This window comes from Callospermophilus lateralis, chromosome 2 (genome assembly GCF_048772815.1).
Source record: "Callospermophilus lateralis isolate mCalLat2 chromosome 2, mCalLat2.hap1, whole genome shotgun sequence".
Taxonomy (NCBI): Eukaryota; Metazoa; Chordata; class Mammalia; order Rodentia; family Sciuridae; genus Callospermophilus; species Callospermophilus lateralis.
In genome coordinates this window covers 207,082,967-207,106,390 of record NC_135306.1, presented here as the reverse complement: position 1 = coordinate 207,106,390, position 23,424 = coordinate 207,082,967, and the positions used below count along the sequence as shown (strand labels likewise).

General features: G+C 39.4%; 1 protein-coding gene across 21 annotated transcripts in view; it reads right to left on the bottom strand.

Moving 5' to 3' along the window:
- Positions 1-23,424, bottom strand: part of Ppp6r3 (protein phosphatase 6 regulatory subunit 3) — a 134,868-nt gene that overhangs the window by 76,626 nt on the left and 34,818 nt on the right. For 6 of the 21 annotated variants that reach the window (XM_076847722.2, XM_076847717.2, XM_076847720.2 and 3 more), the window contains one exon: positions 14,011-14,163. The exons of the other annotated variants lie outside the window; for them this stretch is intronic. The gene's annotated coding sequence lies outside the window, so the exon portion shown is untranslated. The remainder of the gene's footprint in view (positions 1-14,010; positions 14,164-23,424) is intronic. 21 annotated transcript variants of the gene reach the window in all.

Genomic DNA, 23,424 nt, shown 5'->3' with positions numbered 1-23,424 from the left:
GAACCAGAGGTTACTAGGAAAAACACTTTTGACAATCAAATTTAAAATATTCACTCCACAATGCCAGTTCATCTCCTCCACTCCCCCCCCACACACACACACACAAGGAAAACATGTTTCTTTTCTTCAAGTTACAAAGAATTAAAAAAAGGAGGGGGGCATTCAGTTGTTACAAATGGAAACATGAACAGGGGGCCCACAACTCAATCTAATGGCTACTATGATGAGGTGACCTCAAAGGCTACTTCTGGCCCACAGGTAAGAAGATGATTGCAAGAATCAAAGTCTTCAATAGGAATAGGACCATTTCAAAGCCACTACTATCTGTCAAAGATGCTCACTGCAGAATTCCTAAACCTGTGAGACATACTTATGCCACATAACCACAATCAATAATACCCTGGCATCTTCTGGTGCTTCCCTTCCTCCCCGTCAGTGTCCCCATTATCATCATCACCAAAAAAGCATGCCCATATTCACAGGGGACTAACAAGAGTCCTCGGTAAAGGAAAGGAAGGTCATAACCTATGAAAAAAGCACACGTATTTTTCTAAATATATATTTTACAAAATCTACCCATATTAGTTCAGGTAGGAACTTATCCTGATTTGATGCACTCATGAACATCTGCCCCCAGATAATTTTTTAAACAATAGAGATCATAGAGAGCAAAACTTAATTACACTGCTGGTCAATCTGATCAATCCAGAATTAAAAAAGAAAAACTACACCAAAGCATGTTACTCCAGATCTGCAAAGGCATATCCACTTCACACGATGGGCTGCTGAACACTGGACTTCACTGGTAAGTATATGATCATAGTATTCAAAATATGATGGTTTAAAGGAAGCACAAAAAAGCTCTGTAACAAACAAGTTTTAGATGAAAATACCATGAAATATAAAGAGCATTATAAATCATCTGTTTAAAAAATCTGTACGTACTTTCATGGAGACATGGCAATATACTCAATCAATTAGTAGCAACAGCACTGATAACTGTTTTCAGATGAGTAGCCGCCACACTGGTTCACCCAGCTGAGACTCTCAACACCTCACTCAAGAAGAATCCACAAGGGGGCTGCCATTTGACAAGAAGCTCCATGGGATAACACAAAGCAGGGGCCTACAGTGTGAGGCACAGCCATCTCTTTCCTCCTAGTAATTAGGCTGGTAATTATGTGCAGACAACATCACAGAACATGCTGGAGAAGCACAATTCCCATAGAGGCTATACTCACATGCTACCAAGCAACCTTCAGGATGGGAGCAGGAGGGCACCCTATAAGGCTATTGCTAGTGAAGGAAACAGTAACCTGGCTTCTACAATTATTAAAGAAGTGGAGCAAAGATGACATACCAGTAACAGGAAAGGAATTTTGGGGAAAAGGTCAGTGGACATAAACCTCGGACATAAATTTCTTTTTGTGTTCAGATTTGTGGGAAATGGCAAGAAAAAAAAAGTTTTCATGCCATCTTATCCCAGTAAAACTGACAAACAGAAAAAAGAAACACAAAAGGATACCAAAAGGTAATACAATTGAGGCAAGGGGTGAACCCTGTTATACATTCCTATGAAAAGGAAGGAAAGAAGTTGTCCCTTTTTGGAGGACACAAAGTAATACTATCAATACCATCTACAAAGCTTCTGCCAAAGTAACGCAGCTCATTTATCTGTGAATTCTTAAAAATCAAACTCTTTTTTAATAAATGTATTTTTAATCACTCTTCCCCATACCTAGTATTAGAACTTGCAATGACTAAATGAGCCCTGAGCAGCATACTGTCCTGAAACAGGAGCATGTGTGTCCCTGGCTGGCTGACAGACTCTAAGCATGAACTAACCTGCGCCATCTTGTAAGGATATAAGTGAGAGGAAGGCTCTAGTTTAGCTAAGTAGCAAAATCACCTTGAAGAATCCCCTCCAAAAAACTAATCATTTATATCAGGTCTCCTTGTCTCATCATGAAAACTCATCATGAATATTTTGGTCCTAGGATGTCTGCAGATCAACTACTTCATTTGACTTATTTTAAATACTTCAGCAAAACAAAGGTCCTCATATAAAGGTATAATGATACCACATACATTGAAACACTTTCATACACATGTCCAGTGTTATCAGGTCAGAGTATAACTCAAGTCTGAATGTCAAATTTCTAGTAATCTGATACATTCTACACATGAAGTCAGAAACAAGGCATAGTTAAAAATTTGACCTGAAGACTTTAAAAAAAGTTGATCTCATTTAAAAAGTACTAAGTCTTTATTTTTTGTGATCCTATACATAAAGGCAAAGAATTATGAAAAGTACTAAGAAAAACATCAAAAAAAGCAAATTCAATAAAATACTACTAGCTACCTAAAACAAGATATGTTAATCAAGTAAGAACTAAAAATGTCTATAAACCAGATAGTTATAATATGAATCAACATGATTTATCTACCAACAGTAAAAACTTGATTTCTAAAATCTTAACTGTATAAAGGAAACTCAATAAATACTGGATAATTAATTAATCATAATAAACTAAGGAGTTGGCAAACCCAGACCCAATCCAACCCACAACCTTCCAGTTAAGAATAGTTTTAACGTTTTTAAAGAGTTGTTTTAGAAAAAAAAGATTATGTGACAGAAACCATCTGTGGATTGCAAAGTCTAAAATATTTACTACTGGATCCTTTACAGAAAAATGTGATGTCCACTTTTGCTCCAAAGGGAGAAGCCCCCACTGACACCTGCTTTCTGCCCTCTCCTGAAGCCACCCACAGCTCTCACCTCTGCACCTTCATGCAGACAGCAAGCATTTTCTACTCTTCCCCTGGAGCACTCGCCTAGGCAGTTCCCAACTGCCTACAACAGGAGGACAGGTTTCCTCCAAGGTACCATGAACCATAAAACCTCCACACTCTTTCCGTCTAGCTGGATAACAGTGACCAAAAGGGCCCTTAAGAATGAAATTGGTCCCAAATTGCCACTTGGTAGAAAATTGCCTGCCAATCTTAGCACTGTGCCCAGGCTGCTGGAATGAGCTGGAGCAACATTCCCAGCAGCAGAGCCATCCTTACATGGCCTTGTGCTCCAGCTGATTGACCCACATGATGACCCAGGCCTTCCATTCACCCACCTGTGACTTTGTGTTTTACTACACTTATTTTGAGCACAAGATTTAAACACCAGGAAACTTTTTTTTTCCCCTTAAGCAACTAATAAATGACTAATTCCCTTTTTTTCCTCAATTATCCTAAGCTAAAATAGCATTTTTTTTTTCCAAATCCCAACACTCTGAAAATGACATTTCCACAGTGAGTTCTTTATATTGGCATACGACTAACTCAAAATCAAAATGTAAGCCACAGTAGACTCTGTAAACAGTATGTATTTTACCTTTTAGCCAAACAGCAAGTGACTGGAAACAAATGACACTGGTAAATTAGTTACTCCTGACTTGGCCCTTGCTTCTGTTTGTGCCTTTGAAGTAGAAAGAAGCAACTACAAAGTTCAACTGCCTGCACTGAGGTCAAATGAAGTCCTTTAAAAAATATTACTCTGGGCTGGGGATGTGGCTCAAGCGGTAGCGCGCTCGCCTGGCATGTGTGCGGCCCGGGTTCGATCCTCAGCACCACATACAAACAAAGATGTTGTGTTCGCCAAATAAAAAATAAACATTAAAAAAAAATAAAAGACAAAAAATAAAAAATATTACTCTAAGATTTATAAGTCTAAGAGAGTAGGAACATAAAACAAGCATGCTTTGGTAAAAATGAATATACTTTAAATGCATGCCCTAAACTACAGTTATATAGGATTTAGGGATATTTAATTCATACAATAAACCAATCAACAAAACAAAAGAGTTTGGTGAAACCAAATCATCCTCCATCTTTCTTCAAAATCCTAGAATTGTCTTATTAAGTTAGATGACAAAGTTTGAAAATGAGCTTTTTTTCAAAGGGGCTGGAAGTTTAAGGGAGCAGATGGCTAGGCATCACCTATTACTTGATGCCACAGAGGATGACCTCTGCTGTTTAGAAATCATCAGACTAGTAACTTCAGACTAGTGAAAAATGACATCTTACACAAAATAGGACAAAATAAAATGACATCCTACACAAAGTAGGACAAAATAAAATTCACCTCAGATCAAGCATATTCATGAAAGACCCTCTGAAACTATTAAAATACTTTTATGATATCAAAACCTTCCCCAGAGTGAAAACTGGGGCAGAGTCCCTTTATTTTCAAGCAGTATGTGTCCCTGGGAGAAAAAGTGTTCCCCTGCCTCTGAAAGAGGTATAACAAAACATCAGTACTGCCACAGAACTCACTAGAAGACTGCTAATAGAGAGCAGGGGTGCTACTAGTTTATGCAAACAACCTCTAATCACTTGTTTTCATCAAATAAACACTTACCCCCAATCTAAACAGACCTGGATTCCATTGCCAGGTCAACCACTGGCTGACTCAGAGGCCCTGGGAAAGCCATCAACCTCAATACCTCACCAAATCATCTGGTGATAGCAATGAGCAGCTGGGACCTATAAGCACTTGGCAAACAGAAGCTACCACTCAGTAAACATGGACAACAGTGCCATCAGGGGGCTTTAAGGCAAAGCTTTCCAAGTCTTCAAAGGCACAGGAACCAGCCCAGGGTTTTGAAATAGTGTTCAAATTCTTCCTCAGTACAGCAGGGCTCCAGACTGAGATTCTGTCTCTCTAACAGGCTCTCAGATGCTACTGATGTCATCTCGTTAAACCACTGCTGAGCAACTTAACTCACACAGAAATGACCAAGGATCATTTTAGTCTTCACCTTCAAAAACTGCAGTAAGCATATCAAATATTTACATAACCATGAAAAATATACTAAGCAACTGTGTTATTTATTTCAGCAACTCCCTCTGGATAAGCTTATGTTAGTGGGTTTTCCCCCAAAGGACAGAGGCCCAAAAACATTCTAAAGTTATGTACCATGAGAATGTACTAGTTTCCCTGGAAACAGAACTGCTTGTGGTCCTACCAACAAATGAGCAGCAAATATGAGAATGACAAGGAAGAAGTCTAATGAATTTCAAATTCAAAAATCTCACTGCCATACGAAGTTGCTGTGCTTAAATTTAGTAAATTTCTATCCAACTAAGGAGCAAATATATTCTGCTAAGCCTCCAGTTTCCAGTCTACCTGAAATACCTGTAACCCAGGACTGGCTAGGCCAGAACAAAATATTCCAAAATTCCAAAAAAAGACTGAAAGATTATGATGAATTTTGAGATATCAATAGCAAAGCATTAAAGCAAGCACTTTTAAATGTGGGGCCCTGTGAGACTACACAGGTCATACACCCATGATGCTAAATCAGTCTATAACATTGCAGGACTGGTCCCACCAGAATCTTTAAGATTCCAAATTCAAAGAGAATATCTGATATCATTTGCCAGATTTGCAATACAATGTGTATTTCCAGTTTAAAGAGCTGCAGTTACCTAAACATATGGAGAACAAATAAACAGCACAAAAATAGGAGAAGCAGCTGCTTCTGCCCAAATAACACATGGGAAAGACCAAGACTTCAAAATGTATCAGAAACTTTTAATAGTATTTCTTAAAATGTTCTATGAAGGGAATATTTTTGAAATACACACCTTACATGATTTTATGTACACAAAAGCATGTGAGCACATGTTATTCATGCTAAAATTCCTATATATCCCAATCCCTTTTCAGTCCTCCCCAGAGGCCCTTTCTCTCAGAATGACACTAGCTCCTTGTATCACCCAAGCAAGGCCTACCTAGCAGAAATAGCAGGTGAAAGCTGTGTGGTTGCTGCGTGCCTGTAACCTCAGTTCCAAGGGAGGCCAAAGTGGGAGGATCACTACAGCTCACCAATAGCAAGACCTTGTCCTAACAAAAACTAACCCTCAAATAGAAACAAAAACCAAGGTTAAAAAAGAAAAAGAAAAATGAAAGAAAACTGGTGAAACTCCAGTGTGTATTTTACCCTTAAGCAATGCAATTTAAAATGTTGAAACAGAGTCTCAACAAGTTGCTTAGGGACTCACTTAGTTGCTGAGGCTGGTTTTGAACCTGCAATCTTCTGCCTTAGCCTTCTGAGCAGCAGGGATTATAGGCGTGTGCCTCTGTGCCCAGCTAGCAAGTTGCAATTTGGACTGCTCACTTTTCAAATGCTCAAGATTAAAACAGGGGTAGTGGCTATGGCTTTACACAGAGCAGCTTTAATTTTATTCTACAATCATGGTTCAAAACCCCTCTCTTGATATTAAAATGGTCCCCCCATCTATTTCCACAGTCTGGGTTAATCATTAACAACATTTTCACAGAAGGGCCAATATGGCCTAGATAGGGAAATGTTATGAACTACATTTTCCCTTTCCTTCAAATTAACGATACAGGGCTGGGGATGTGGCTCAAGTGGTAGCGTGCTCACTTGGCATGCGTGCGGCCTGGGTTCGATCCTCAGCACCACATGCAAACAAAGATGTTGTGTCCACCGATAACTAAAAAATAAATATTAAAAAATTCTCTCTCTCTCCCTTCCTCTCTCACTCTCTTTTAAAAAAATAAAAATAATAATAATAAATTAACGACATATGAGAGAAATCATGTATATTCTTAAAATACAACAACCCAGGCTGACAATTTTTTCAATGGAAAAAAAAAATCATAAGAAAACAAAAAACTAGCTGGGTACAGTGGTTCATGCATATAATCCTAGCAGCACAGGAGGATCATAAATTTGAGGCCAGTCTTACCAATTTACCAAGACCTTGTCTCAAAACAAAACAAAAAAGGGCTAGGGATGTAGCTCAGTGGTAAAATACATCTGGGATTCAATCCTGAGTACCAAACAAACCAACCATCACCCCCCACCAAACTTTCTCATCCTTTAATATCTAGGATAGTATAGCAATAAAAGGAAGTTTTCATTCTTTATCTTGAAATAATGGAGAAGGCTAGATCTTGAATAAGGAGGGATACAGCTGGGTCATTACTGGTTTAGATTAAACTAGTCAAATTTAAAAATAAATACATGTCTTGGGCTGGGGATGTGGCTCAAGCGGTAGCGCGTGCGCCTGGCATGCGTGAGGCCCGGGTTCGATCCTCAGCACCACATACAAACAAAGATGTTGTGTCCGCTGAGAACTGAAAAATAAATATTAAAAAATTCTCTCTCTCTCTTTCTAAAAATAAAATAAATAAAAATAAATACATGTCTCTGAGAATTTATTCTATTTTATAAGCTAACTCAAAAACAAAGAGGAGGGGCTGGGGTTGTGACTCAGAGGCGGAGCGCTCGTCTACTATGCGTGAGGCACCAGGTTCAATCCTCAGCATTACATAAAAATAAAGATATTGTGTCCAATTATAACTAAAAAATAAATCTTAAAAAAAAAAAGAGGAATAAAAAATGCTCAGGCCCTTCAAACACGTTGGGAAATAATGACATCTGATCAATGGTGGGGGGGGGGGCGGGGGGGGAGTGGATCTAGAATCCTTACTCATCCTGGGAAAACTGAGTCCTCATGGCCTCCCTTAGGATCCAAAACAACTTGCTTACTCCACAAGCAGCAGACACAGTTACACCAGACCTCTGGCTGAGTTTACAAACAGGCTGGGAACAGCATGTATTGAACAAACCGAGCTACTGCAGGGTTGTTCTTGCTGGCTCCTCCACTCAGGCCATGTTCAGACAACTGAGTCTCAGTACTTTCCTAGAATCTGATTCACACATGCAGGGAAAGGGAACTTTGTGAAGAGTGTGGCAAGATCCAAATGAAGAGTTGAACTCAAGAAGGGTGTGGTGATTGCTACTGCTGTGCTGAAAGCAGCCTGTAGCTAACAGGACAGGGAGGAAAGTATCTATAAATAGAAGAATGCAGAGTCACTATGATGGCAGGCCACCTCTCGGTGTTGTAAGTTAATGATAAACTCTCCCCCCTGATAGCAAAGTTCCATGCCAGGGAAATGTCATTTTCACAAGAGGCAAAAACAAGTAAAAAGAGCCTGCCTTTGAAAGTAGTTATCACAAAGTAAGAAAGGAAAAGACCATAAGACAACTAGAAAGACCATGTTTAGTAAAGGTGTCAATATTATAAAACTACCCAAGCTCACACCTCCCCCCCACTAATTAAAATCAATATTATAAAACTACCCAAGCTCACACCTCCCCCCCACTAATTAAAATCAAACACCAGTGTATCTGCTAGAAACAATTAAATTTCTTTAGAGGGCAAAACAACTTAGAGCCAGTTTCATTTTATTTGCTCTGCCACTATTTCCAAAGAACATGTCAAAAGCAATCAGCTTTGTGCCACCCAAGTATCTTTCCCAGTTTTCATTTGTTACTTCTTTGATACTTGATATTTTGGCTGAGAACAGTAGGAATCAGCCCCACTTAATATGTGCTTTGTTAAACAATAGGTGCTTTTTAAGTAGCAGTGTTCACCCAACTGGTCCCTCCCCACCTTGAAAAACACAGTAAAATTGAAAACAGAAAAGACAGACAAAGGAAGCACAACCTCCAAGCTCATTCCTCAGCAAGAAGCTCTATGGAGGAGAGCCCAGCCAAAAGAGTTCATCAGTCATGAAGTCTAAGTGCAGACTCAACATGTAGACATGATTTGGTGGGTGACAGAGAAGCATCAAGTATTCCAGGACTTGCCTGAAAGCAAAGAGGACAGAAGACCCAGAAGCCTTAAGAAATTCACAGCAGGGAGATGGCCCAAGGACCAGGTGACAAGAAGAAGTGACCAGATGACAGGAATAAGTTGGCAATGCCAGATCAGGTCTCAGAGAGCTATGCATGAACGCTAGCACACACACCAAAGGACTGCTGCAGAAGCAGAGACAGAACCAGAGTTCTAATTAAGAGAGATGGATAGTACACCATCTATGACAGAGACGAAATGAAGGGTCTTAACCACACAGAAACAACTGAGAACAGGAGCAGACAGCAGATTCCACAGCAGCTGTGCCAAGTGCTCTCCTCAGATGTGTTCCTACAAAGGAGAAGAGACAGAGAAATGGGTATGTGACTGCCATGTGGGATTCGAAGGCAGCAGCTAATGGAAAGACTACTGAGGGAGTGCTGGGGGCACTGTCTGCCGCACTAAGCCACCTACACAGAGGGCACAGGCAGAGGAGGGCACAGGCCAGAGTCCAACCACGTGACAGCCTAGAGGGACCATCAAGAGAAGTCGGTAAGATTCTGAAATGGCCTTTACTTTGAAAAGCAAGGTCATCATTTGAAATTTCATACTAATGGCCATTCTTCCTCCAGTGTCAACCATGATTCCTCTTCCTCAAAGGCTAGTTTTCGCTTTTTCTTCATTTCTAAACAGCACCTTGGTATCAAATGAGATAAGTTTATGGCTTGCCTTTGGAATTCTAAATCTCCTGGAAAATATACAAAGCTCAGAAAGCAAATACTTGGTCAAATACACTGCTGAGATGCTAAGAACAAGGAAAAAGGGATAATCTTATCCACTTCACTTTAGTGACATGCACACAATGCAGTCCAGGTACTTCAGTGGGTGAGGCAGGAGAATCGCTGGAACTCAGGAGTTCTAGGCCAGCAAAAGCAAAAGAGAGACCTCTTCTCTTTTTAGAGAGGAGGGAAGGAGGGAGAAAGGCCAACTGGCAACCTGGAAAAATCCAGACTTACTTTTGTCAAGTAGTTCACATTAAATTTAGCACAACAATATGTTCCTCTACAAATTCTCGTTATGAAAGCTTGAATTATACTCATGCACCCTACCACAGGGTCACGTTATGAGAAACACCATTAGGCAATTCTGTCACTGTGCAAACATCATGGACTTTGCCTTTACAAACTAAGGAAAAAGAGAGGGAGGAAGGGGAGGGGGGAGGGGGATGGGGGAGGGAGGGGAGAGGAGGAGAGAGGAGGAGAGAGGAAGGGGGAGGGGGAGGGGGAGGGGAGGGGAGAGGAGGGGGAGGGGAGAGGAGGGGGAGGGGAGGGGAGAGGAGGGGAGAGGGAGGGGAGGGGGAGGGGAGAGGAGGGGGAGGGGAGGGGAGAGGAAGGGGAGGGGGAGGGGGAGGGGAGAGGAGGGGGGAGGGGAGGGGGGAGAGAGAGAATACTATCACATTAATTTTGGAATTATAACCAATACCACAAGAGAAGACAGAACTGGCATATTGGTCTCAAAAATGATTTTTTTAATTTTTAATTTTTATTTTTTTTTAATTTTAGATGGACACAATATCTTATTTTTATGTGGTGCTGAGGATCGAACCCTGGGCCTCATGCAGGCCAGGCTAGTGCACTTCCACTTGAGCCACATCCCCAACCCTCAAAAATGTTTTAAATAGCCAGGTGTGGTGGCATACACGTGTACATGAGACCCATCCCCAACATGGCAAAAAATTTAAAAAGAAAAAACAAAAAATGAGCTAACAATCAAGTTTATTTTGGAATAACCAATTTTATATGAGAAAACAGAAAGGGCATATGCCTATAATCCCAGCTACTTGGGAGGCTGAAACAAGAGGATCACAAGTTTGAGACCAGCCTTAACAAGACTGTCTAAAAATTTTTTTAAAAAAGAACTGGAATGTAACTCAATGGTATAGCACTTGCCTACTAGCATGTGTGAGGCCCTGGGTTTGAGGCTCAGTACTAAAACAATATATAAGGCACTGTTTTTAGCTTTAGCTATTATGATCAAAATTCCTTGTCTGGCCAAATGGATCAGCTTATACATAATTAAGTATTTCGGCTGTCTCAACAGTCCCTAGACTAGCACCAACAAACCATCAACCTCACCAGGCACAGTGGTGCACGCCTGTAATTCCAGCAGCTCGAGAAACTGAAGCAGGATTGCAAGTTCAAAGCCAGCCTCAGCAACTTAGCGAGGTCCTAAGCAACTTAGTGAGACCTGGTCTCAAAATAAAATACAAAAAGGATTGGGAATGTGGCTCAGATGTTATGCTTTCTTTTGTGATTACTGTATAGTATGCAACCTAACAGGCATGAAAATTATAGTCCAATCATGAACTGTTGAGACTGCACAGGAATAAAAGTTCAGAGCAAAAAATATGAGAACTGAATATTTCCTATGGTCTTTAAAGTTTTTTATGAAAAACCATCTTCAGTCTACTCTAACTATTCCACAATAACATTATCTGTCTTAACATTGTGACTTTCTACTGAAGATGGAAACATGATTAATGATTAATCGTGGCTACCAATTTTTAAGTACCTACAATGCTGCCAAACTCCAGGGTTCCTGGTTTCACATACACTTAGATAGTTCACAACCCTTGTAAGATGGCCAGCCATGGTGGCACATGCCTGTAATCCAGTGGCTCAGGAGGCTGAGGCAAGAAGATTGCAAGTTCAAAGCCAGCCTCAGCAATTTAGTGAGGCACTAAGCAACTCAGTGAGACCCTGTCTCTAAATGAAATATAAAAAAAAGGCTGGGTAAGAGCTGGGGCCACAGCTGAGTGGCAGAGCGCTTGCCCAGTTTGTGTGAGACACCGAGTTCAATCCCTAACATTACATAAAAATAAACAAATAAAATAAAGGCATTCTATCCACCTACAACTACAAAAAAATAAAAATTTTTAAAAAGGCTGGGTGAGATGACCTAACCAAAGACCACAGGTAGTAGATATGGGACCAGAATGGGATCTCAAACCCAGGACTAACCAGCTCCAAAGAATATGCTCCTCTCATCACACCACACTGCCTCCATCAGACCAGGATGAGAACAGCTGTTGGGTAATCCACCAAAGTAGCAACTAAGAATATGACCCTCCCTGTCTATGGCAGGCCAGCCTGCACGTGCACTCAGCCTACACAATTGGAAAACTGGTCACAAAAATGTGACTGCAATGGCAGAAATCATCTTATAATCCAGTGGCTCTGGGGACAAGATCATGAACGGAACCACATGTCTGCCTACATGGGGTAGAGAACCCCTTCACACACAAGATGGCTGAAGAGCCTGGGCGGTGGCTCAGGAGGAACTCAACCCTTGTGGCCAGCTGCTCCATTAGTACTGAACTACAGAAAGGTTAAAATACATAGAAAAAACAAAGTCAGGTCAGGTAGTTAATGTTCAATAACAGATTCAACATTCAAAATACTGCTGGGCATGATGAAACTAAGAAAAATGTCTTTAACATGGATAAATGTAACATCCTTTTTTTCTTTTCTTTTTCACTTTTGTTACCAGGGACTGAACTCAGAGGCACTTAAACACTGAGCCACATCCCTAGCCCTATTCTGTATTTTATTTAGAGACAGGGTCTCACTGAGTTGCTTAGTGCCTCGCTTTTATTGAGACTGGCTTTGAACTTGCAATCCTCCTGCCACAGCCTCCCAAGCCACTGGGATTATAGGCATGCAACACTACTATACCCATCATAAAGTCCTTTTGAGATTAAAAAAGAAAGAAAAAACTTAAAAACAAGATGGGCGAGAAAACAGGCATAAGAAAACTGATAAAAGTAAAAGAAAAAATCTTCAGATTTTAGCTGGTTGTAAGTTCAACAAAGTTGTATTATGATATGACTAATAAAGTAACTTCAGAATATAGCAATAAATGGGCTGGGGTTGTGGTTCAGTGATACAGCGCTTGCCTAGCATGTGTGAGGCACTGGGTTCAATCCCCAGCACCACAAAAAAAATTAACAGATAAAATAAAGGTATTGTGTCCATGTACAACTAAAACAATATTAGAAAAAAATACATAGCAATAAATGAACCATATCCAGGATCATGGGAGATATTAATCCCATCCTAGCCTATTCTGGGCAGACTGTACCATGCTGGCAGTATTACATCAAGTCAGGTAATACCTTATCCTGTTCCAAAGGAAAATGCAGAGACCACCAAACTAAAAGAGACAATGGCAACCAAAGATTATCTGACTGCTGAGAAGAATTTTGCCAATAAGTCAGAGATTTAGGGAATAATTGGACACAATACCTTTCTCTTATTTATTTTTATGTGCTGCTGAGGATCGAACCCAGGGCCTCGCACTTTCTAGGCAAGCACTCTACCGCTGAGTTGCAATCTCAGCCCTGAGCAGGATCATTTTGTGAGGGGCAGGGAGGTCATACACAAAATGGCATTCTTCATGCCTAGGAAAAAAAACTCACCTAGGGATTAGAAGCAGAGACCTGTTACAGCAAAAAAAAAAAAAAAAAAATTTACAGGATCTCCTAAGGTAATAAAAAAGCCTGAAGTAGCTTCAGAATAGTGGAAATCAACAGAAAGAACAGTTGCAACAGTCCCCAGTAGGGCAAAACTCTCAGGGCTTGCTAAGTAACTGATCATCAGGAAGAAAAAGCAGCAGTAAGAAATGACTAAAACTTGCAAGGCTTGGAACTAGCAGTTCTGAAAGGTGGGGGCTTCAATGTTTGTGTCCATCTCCTTGAGATGCAACAGTCATAATGAAGCTGGATTAAGTATGTTTGCATGACCCCACAAAGGGCTCTCTACTGTATGACTTCCTGTTAAATGCCAACTGAGCCAAATGTCAAATATGCAAAATTCTCTAACAAAAAGTTAAGTTCCAATAAAAAGTTTCAAAATGGCAGCAATTAGGATCCAAATGGAGACAGGTACTGCCTAGAAACCAAAAGTCCTTTGGCTGGTATACAAGAAAACACACACACACCCCGAGTGAGATGACCTGGCAGCAGTGGCCTGGGTCTCAGATCTCTATCAGCACTCTCTTCACATCCTTCTTCAGCTTGTCAGACCTGGCTGCTCCTAACTTCATACTCAGCTCAAACCCTCCTGGCATCCGGGAATCCCTTGAATTCTGTAGATTCCTAGATTTATCAAAGCAAACCACAGAGGCTGCTATTTAACTTCTAAAACACCACAGAACTGTAATGTACACAGCTTTCCAACGTCTGCCCTAGAACTGGTTCACCTAGGTTCCAGGGTCTCCTGGAGAATATTGCTTTTCTTGTTATAATTTATGGAATAAAACTCCTAATGATCTTAATGGTCTTACCTTTTCAAACCAAGGTTAAAAATTAAAAGAAAAGTTTTCTCTTCTGTGGCTCCTTGCCCATTACAGGTTTTCCTGGCGACAGCTGTCTTCCAATTTACCGCATTAGCAGGGTAGCAGGAATAAAGTGGGATATGGTATGAAACAGAAGCGCTCCTATTAAAAAAAAAGAAGAAGAAGAGGAAGCAGCAGCAGCAGATAACCACATATGTTCTCTTTTGGTCTGATGATAACTGCCAATAAAAGACACTGGCTCAGGGTTTTGATTCCCATAGAACTATACTTCAGAGAATTAAAAGGTTGTACTTAATTGAAATTTTTCTATGTGAACAAAGGGAAAAGGTTCTGTCATCTTCCTACCCAGGCTTTCAGCCCACGCTGAGCAATAACCCAGAACTAAGTACAGATACTATGGCAGCACTATCATTAAGTGAAGAAGAAAATACATACCCTTATCTTTATTTTATGAAAACATTAGTGACATTCTTATCCCACATAAGGTTGGCTATGAAGTCACCATACTTTAAAACAACAAAACAGAGTTTAAAAGAATTTTCCTTTACATGCCCCCCAACTAATATAACAATTACATCTTTTATCAGGAGTAGAACATTAAGGTCATTGTCCAGCTGTAGACAAATCCATTCTCAATCAACCAAATACTACAGAGAGAGGGAATATAAATTATTTTACAAGGCATTTCATATACAACTTAGCATTACAGAAAGATTCAAACTGTGAAAACTATATTCATTAGAAGTCCTCTAAGATGAAGTCTATAAGGCAACTTGAAAAATGCTGTTCATCTAATGCCTTTCTTCCATAAAATTTACACTACATTCTCATCTCAACTCCAAACTTCCCATCAAGATAAGCAAAAATACTAAATACTTGTTAAGACAAACAAAATGAAGTAACAAAACCAAAAACAAACATAGGTGAAAACGAAAAGAAGTATATTTAATTCTAAAAATAAAACATTTTAGCCAGATGTGATAGCTTCAATTCAGGAAGCTGAAGCAGGAGTATCTCAAGTTTAAGGCCAACCTCAGTAACTTAACGAGACCCTGTCTCAAAAAAGCACTGGGGATATAGCTCAGTGGTAAAGCACCCTTGGGTTTAACCCCCCAATACCACCAACCAACCAACCGATCAACCAAACCAACCATTTTACCAGTTATGTGATTTTTAAACATACATTTGGAAAAGCAAAGTTGAATTTCTGGAAAATAGAATTTCTGTTTAAAATTCTAAGAAAATATCTACTACGCACTGATGGAGCCCTCAGACAACAAATTTACAGTAGGATAAACACTGTACTATTGCGTGGTCTAACTCTATGGAAGAGTGCCACCCTAGCAAGTGAAAGATCCTGGGTTCTGATCCCAGTCTCACCATCCCAAAACAAACAAGACCATTACTGTCATAGGTAATTCATGATAGTCATTCTGTGTTAGGGTTCTAGATCCCTTTAAGAATCTGGTAAAGTTATGGACTTCCCAAAATGGCCACATGCACAAAATTTGGTGTTTAAATTTGCATGGTTCTGGGGCTGGAGATGTGGCTCAAGCGGTAGCATGCTCGCCTGGCATGCGTGCGGCCCGGGTTCAATCCTCAGCACCACATACAAACAGAGATGTTGTGTCGGCTGAGAACTAAAAAATAAATATTAAAAAAAAAGAAAACTAAAAAATTTTCATGGTGCCAGGACCTTCAAAGAGCCAATTTGCAATCATTTCTTACACTGCTCACAACCGTCCTCATTGCCCACTTGCAGGCTGATCCAATCACAGGCTCCTAGCAGAGTGTTGTCAGCACGGTGGTCCACACTCCCAGAGATGGCAAAAGAAAACCCAGCTATCAAACTCTTCTCCTCCATTGTGAATCCAGGGCTGACCTATGCTAAGATATAATCTACTCTTCTGGAAAAGGGGTCTGTAAATTGCTCATAGTTTATTCACTTAGACTAATAAAGGAAACACTAGGTCTACATCATTCATGCTAAGAAACTGCTCATTCTAAAATGTAAAAGTATGCAAATGCATAATAGGGACCACTGGGTAAAGAATGAAAAAAGAGCTTATATAAGGTCTAAACTCTAGCAAAGGACTGTTTCTGTCATTTGGTTGTTTGCTTGTTTTCTTTTCTTAAAGTCATAATCCACAAAGACTAGGAGAAGAAAACAAAATTGGAGGGGACCTAGAAAGTAAGAGAAGTAGTACTGAAGAAAGTTATTTAGTGGTTTCTTAAATCTCACCCTCTCCTGACTTCCCACACCAGCAGAGGAACACAGGCTGAAAGACCATTCTCCAAACTGGGAGATCCCTGCCCAGCTGGGAGTGGGCTTGCCATGTGTGAACCACAGAGCAAAGACTTAGACATTGTCCTGTGGCACCAAACCCAAGGTATCAATGCTGTCACGGTCAAGCCAGTGAGCCTCACCCAAGAATGGAGCTTCTAATCAGCCACTCAAAAAGCCTCTTGACCTAGATGTGTCACTGAAGTCACTGCCCACCCAGACATCTGAGGGTGACTGCAGCCATTGCAGCCCCTTGCTTTCACTCACTCACTCACTCACTCACACACACTCCTTCATCTCAGCTGTGGGCTGAACCCAGACTCTGCATCCCCGGCAGGTGCTTTGTCACTGAGCTATGCCGTCAAATGCCCTTTACCCTCACAGCCTCCAAAGACTATTTCCCAAGAGCAGGGTATTCTCTCACATAGCTACTGAGGTCACAAAATCAGGAATTTAATGGGATTTAACATGTAGACTGTTGAATAGGGACTACACAGTCCACAGTCCTCTGGCCTATACTGATGCCACAGCTCTTTCCTTCCTCATCTCACACAGTTCTTCAGCAATTCTCTCCTTCAATTCACTAGCATCTGTAAAGAATAAAGGTTATGCATTTCTCACAGAAACACTACAGAAACCAAGCTTTGTTTCCATACCACCCATTACAAGTGGTAATTTTGACCACTTGGTAAGATATTTGCCAGATTTCTTCACTTTAAAGTAAGCATTTTTCCTTAGTTAAGTGTTCTGTAGGAAGACACTTACAGACTGTTCTTAGAACATTCATCCAGTAGTTTTATTCCTCCTGGCAACAAACACCACAACAACATGAAGGGGCACTTGCAGTCTACTGCTCCTTCTGCATGTACTGGGTGTCATTCGAACTTCAGAAAGCTGCTTTCCTAACTCCACACTTTCTTTCTTTCGTGACTTCAGTATCAGTATGCATTCAAAGATTCTTATTTATTAGCATCGTTATTTATTCTTATGTTCAAGTTGCCCCAGATTTGGCTTGTGGGAGTCCTTTCAAGCAGGCTCATGTGTGCTATTCATACTTCTCTAGCACTTTCTTATTTCCTCTCATAACAACATGTTCCGGATTCCTTCTGTACATTCTCTGCCACAGCTTTGAAATCAGCCATTTCTCCAAGGAGTTCCAGTTCCTTTAATAGAGGATGTTACATAGAAATGAAGAACTAACAGCTAAGTATGCCCACAAAGGCAAGAACTGTCAACTTTTTCAACCCAGGTGTTGTCACTTTTTCTGCCATTTTTATAGCATATAACACTGAGAAAGAATGTCAATACCACATAATTCAACTCTCTCTGTTGTGTATCCTTAACTTTCAAACATGAACAAAAACCAAGGATTACATACACCTCCAGAAAGCTTCTATCATGAAAAGCAACAAAACAAACAGAAAATTGGAAGAAAAAAGTAATTCATGAGAACAGAAAAATAATATTTGATACCCTTAGACAGATATAGAGGATACTATTTAAAAGGGTAAAAAGATGAAAGAGTCCTAGAAATTTTTAAAATTTCACAGAAAAAATTAAGAACTGAATCAAAAGATTGGAAGATAAAAAAGAGAACAGAAAAACAGATTAGAGGAAAATTGAAGAAATAATTCCCCAAAGTTTCTGAAACAGACTCACATCAAGAAACATCCCCCATGAAATTTCTGACCCAAGGTATAAAGAAGAGACCGGGTCTTCCCAAAAGAAGAAAAAATCTGAATAGTTTCAGATTTCTCAAAAACAAAATAGAACAAAGATAATGAAAGTACGGGGTGAAGCTCAGTGGTGGTGCTTGCCTAAGGCCTTGGGGTTCCATCCTCAACACCAAAAAAAAGAAGAAGAAAAATAATAAGTGTCTGCAAGGATGCGCAAAAAAAAAAAAAAAAAAAAAAATCAGAAACCTTGTGTGCTGTTGGTAGAAATGTAAAATAAAAATGAAACACCTATGTGGAAAGCAGTATGTTGATTGCTTAAAGAATTAAAGATAGAATTACCAAACAAAAATTTTGCTATGACCTAGCAATTCCATTTCTGATTCTATACTCAAAAAGAACTGAAAGCAGGATCTCAGAGATATTTGTGCACCTATGTTCACACTGCATTATTCACAATAGCTAACCATGGGAGCAACCCAAGCATGTGTTAGTACTGGACAAGTGCTTTTCAATTCTAGTATTAGTTATTATCTTTACTCAGTTTAGGAAAAAAGGCAGTAATGATCTGCTCTCTATGCTATTATGTAAGTTTTAATATAAACCCCAAAATATCCCGGCTAGTACAAATTCAAAGAAAGCCACAGCTACCATATATGAGAACACATTTTCTCCTTATGTCATATGTCACACATGACTACAAATGAACACTCAGTTAAAGACAGGCGATGGACCAAAGCAAGGAACCCTACTTCTTACTAGCATCAGGAATCCCTAAGCCAGACCATCCTGATCAGTGTCATCTTAATGTGGATCCCAACCATCCCAGCTACAAGTGTCCTCATACGTGTTCTTGAAAACACTCAAGTCTTAAAAGACCAAAGATAACAGGGAGGGAAGATAATCCATCTTTATGAAGGCCTGGTCACCATTTTATCTTCAATGCCTAGCACACTGTTAATTTTAAAAAAATAAAATAAATTTAAACATTTTTAATTGTAGATGGACATAACTACAGAAATATAAAAAAAAAAATGAAGGTGCTATCAGTGGACCTTTATTTTTCTATTTATTTATATGTGCTGCTGAAAATTGATCCCAGAGCCTTACATATGCTAGGCAAGTACTCTGCCGCGGAGCTAGAAACCCAGCCCCAATACCTTTATTTATTTATTTTTACATGATTCTGAGGATCCAACCCAGTGCTGCACACATACTAGGTAAGTGTCCTAGCACTGAGCTACAACCCCAGCCCTCATCCACAAAATTTTGAATACAAAAATCATCAAAAATGATTTGCACAGCTGGACATATTGGTGAACCCCTGTAATATCAGCACTTGAGAGCTGAGGCAGGATGATTACAAGTTTGAGGCCAGTCTGGACAACTTAGTGAGACTGTCATAAAACAAAATTTAAAAGGGTTGGGGGTGTGGTTCACTGCTTGCTTAGCATGTGAGACCCTGGATTCAATCCCCAATACTGCAAAACTAAAATTTTTTAAAAATGTTAATTGTACAAACATCCATATTTGGGAGATACAACCTAAACAAATTAAACTTCCATGTCTTCAGCAGAATCTTCCAACAAAATAAAATTGGTAACACTATCAGCCAATTTTGGAAACACCAACAAAAAGCCCAGGAGAACATGGCGGCACATGTCTGTGATCCCAGCTATTCCCAAAACAACAGGATGGCAAATTCAAAGTCATTCTCTGCAATATAGCAAGACTCCATTTCAAAATAAAAGTAAAAAAGGGCTGGATATATAGCTCAGTGGTAACAAGCCCCTGGATTCAATTCCTAGTACTACCAAAAATAAAAATAAAAATAAAAAGTGGGGGCTTAGGGGAAGAAACATCAAGACAAGAATGCCAAGGTTTCTAAACCATTCATCAAAAACCACCATATCAAATCAGTGGGAGGGAAGACCAAAGTAAAAGGGAAGAGAATGGAGAATAAAATTGATCAAATTATGTTATGTGCATGTATAAATTTGCCATAATGAATCACACTATTATATATAATTATAATGCACCATAAATTTTTTAAATCATCAGACCAAGAATGTAAAAATACTTCTGTATAAAGTTCAGAACATCCAAGGTAAACCCATACTGCCACATTCTGAAGGTAATGTCCTATATGTAAAGTACTCTAAGGACGGACTTTGGCACCTGGTTTGTTGTTCAATTTTATTTTGTTGGACTGTCAGGCTATGCACCCTAATGGACACTCCAATTACTGTAGGCATACTTGAAGATCTAAACTGGTATTAAAATGGAGCCAAGTTGGGGCTTAGCAGTAAAGCGCTCGCCTAGTACATGTGAAGCCCTGGATTTGATCCTAAGCACCACATAAAAATAAATAAAATAAAGGTATTGTGTCCAACTAAACTAAAAAATGTTTTTTTTTAAAAAATGGAGCCAAGTCATAAACAGAAAAATTAGCATCCAAAGTAAAAGCCCAGAGAACCACCTGTGCCTGCTGTAACAACAATGGGCAAGGGTGCACAGCATGATACAAATGACAACACACCCTCAATCACCAAGCTATATATGTTAGTTCAGCTGAGGTACACACTCAAATTTTATTTGAGGTGAAAGCTGAAATTTTATAATCCAGAGAACAATAGTCAAGAAAGACACCAAAACTTCGTATATGGCATCTTGGCAACCAAGTGATCAGAGATAAAAGTAGAGAGACTATTGGGAGTTGGGAGGTGACAGAGGGTATAAAGCCTCAATTAGACAGGGGGGACACATTTCCTTCTTTGAGATAGCATATGCCATAGTGAACACAATAAACGGTAACTTACATTTAAAAATCACTGTTTATAAATATTCTCAAACACAAAAAGTACTAAGTGTTGAGAAGATGAATATATTAGTTAATGTGCTTAATTACTCCACAGCATATTACTAAATCATAACATCACTTTGTATCCATAAACATATACAATTATAATTTATCAGTGGACCTTTATTTTTCTATTTATTTGTCAATTGATAGCTAAATAACATTAAAATTTTCATATGTCCTTAAAAAAAATGGGTGAAACATTGACAAAGAGAGACCCCAAGTCAAAACCAGCTATATTAACATCACAAACTTAAGAGTTCAGTTTTTGCTCCTGGTTTTGAATATGATCTTTGACAATTTAGTCACAATCGTATGCCTTGGTATACACCCTTAGCATTCTAAAATTCTCAAGAGATACACACACACACACACACACACACACACACACATAAATAATTACTCTAGACTTGAGCTAATTCAGTACCTACTCACCACGCTACACATAGTAAATGAGCACCTCAAAGGTGAGGTGAAGTAAGGCTAAGGAACTGAATTTTAAAATTGGTTTATTTTTAACTATTTACACTAAATAGCCACACTGATAGCTCATATAAAATACATAATCATACAAAGTCTACTATTTATCACTGCTCTGATTCACATAAAAACTAAACACCGGGCGGGGTACAATGGTGCACGCCTGTAATCCCAGTGGCTTGGGAGGCTGAGGCAGGAGGATCGCAAGTTCAAAGCCAGCCTCAGTAAAAGCGAAACTCAGTGAGACTAAGAAACTCAGTGAGACCCTGTCTCTTAAAAATATATATATACACTAGGGCTGGGGATGTGGCTCAGTGGTCAAGTGTCCTTAAGTTCAATCCCTAGTAAACCATGCCCCCCCCCAAAAAAAAACTAAGCACAAAATAAATGTTTATGTTCTATAATCCCAGACAAGTAAGTTCACATCTCTAGAGGCCTCAATTTTTCTAAAAAAAAAAATTATAATAATAATAAATAATAAAGTTCAACTATACCTCCACAATTCTGAATGAACTAGTGTATTATATAAAGTAATAATCTTCACTGTAAGAGTGGCGGTGTAATTAAAACCACATTTTCCTTAAAATGATTGTAGGTACCTTAACCTGACAATATAAAGATATCATCCCTCCACACATCACCCAACTTAATGGTGAGTAGATACTGAATTAGATAGTTCAGTCAATATGTGTATGGCAAGTCATCTCTCTCTGAACTTGTTTTCTTACCTGTAAAATGGGAGATTTAAACCAAATGATTACTTAACTCATGATTACTTAACTCATGCAAATCTTAAAATTATTCATTCTTACAGATCTAAGAAGTAAAAAAAACTACAAAGGAAACCAGAATAATCAAAGAAATAAAGAAAAAAAAATTAATCCATCAACACTATAGCCTCAAATTCTTAAGTTAATCAAAATCTGAACAGTGGAAAGTTCCAATAATAGAGAAGTTGTAGAATATCAATGTACTCTGTTGGGAAACTAGTTTGTGGTCTATTTGGATGTGCCTAGTTTTTTTTTCTTTCTTCTTCTTTTTTTTTTTTTTTTTTTTTTGCTTTAGTCCACACATAAATACACTGCTATCTTTAAAGAAGACCAAATTGCACAAAGGTCAGCAGAGACAGAATCCTGTGCAAGTTCTCATACAACCGTATGAGAACTTACAGCTCACAGAGGTCTGAGTTGTTCCTCCCCTGGCCCCACCCCCAGTGAGCCTGACACTGGGTGCAGGATAATCCCCATTGCAACATCCAGGTTCTCAAATAGCATCAGACACTTGCTTACTTCATCACTGAGTCAAACCAAGCAAAACCTGATGCTCTCTTGATGTGGCTATAGATTCAGTAAGATAAAGCCCGTAGCTATTCCACATCTCCCTTTCCTGTATTGTGTAACTGATACATATATACAACAGCAGAATCCCCTGAAAACCATCTTAGCAAGTACCTGAGAAAGGAATGTGGACCAAAGATTTATGTACAAAGTGCTAAAAGGTAGAAGGGTCAAGCAAAAACGACTAACAAGCTCAATACACCTCATTTCAAAGACACATTGCTACAGAGCTTCTGTGGCCTATATCAGACCCACCAGTATGCTTCTCAATCTTTAAAACAGGGGAGGGGAATCACCCTCAAAAAACTTGATTTATAGCATGATAGAAAAGACTCCAAAAATCATTTTGCAAAGAAGATATGTTTTACATTGGATGTACTTTCCTTTGTTTTACTGCTGGCTAAACCAGGCCACCACTGACAACCATTCACTTTTTAATTTTCACTATTACAAAAAATGCCAGAGTTCCCAGAAGCGGAATCACTGGATAAGAGGATATGCACTTCTCATGAGTTGCATGAGGCCAATCGGAACTCCATGGAGGGCACACAAGCCACATTCCCAGCAGCAATATGCAAACACCTGGTCCCACACCCACAGCAATGATATCTTGCTTTACTCCTATGGGTGAGGTCAGGCATCGTCCATGTGTTTGAGGGCCACTTCACTTTTCTGCCAACTGTGCTTATGCCCTTTGTCCACTTTTCTACTAGACTGGTCTTCTCAATGATTTGTAGTGGTTACTTAAAAATAAGAAAATGAGCTCTT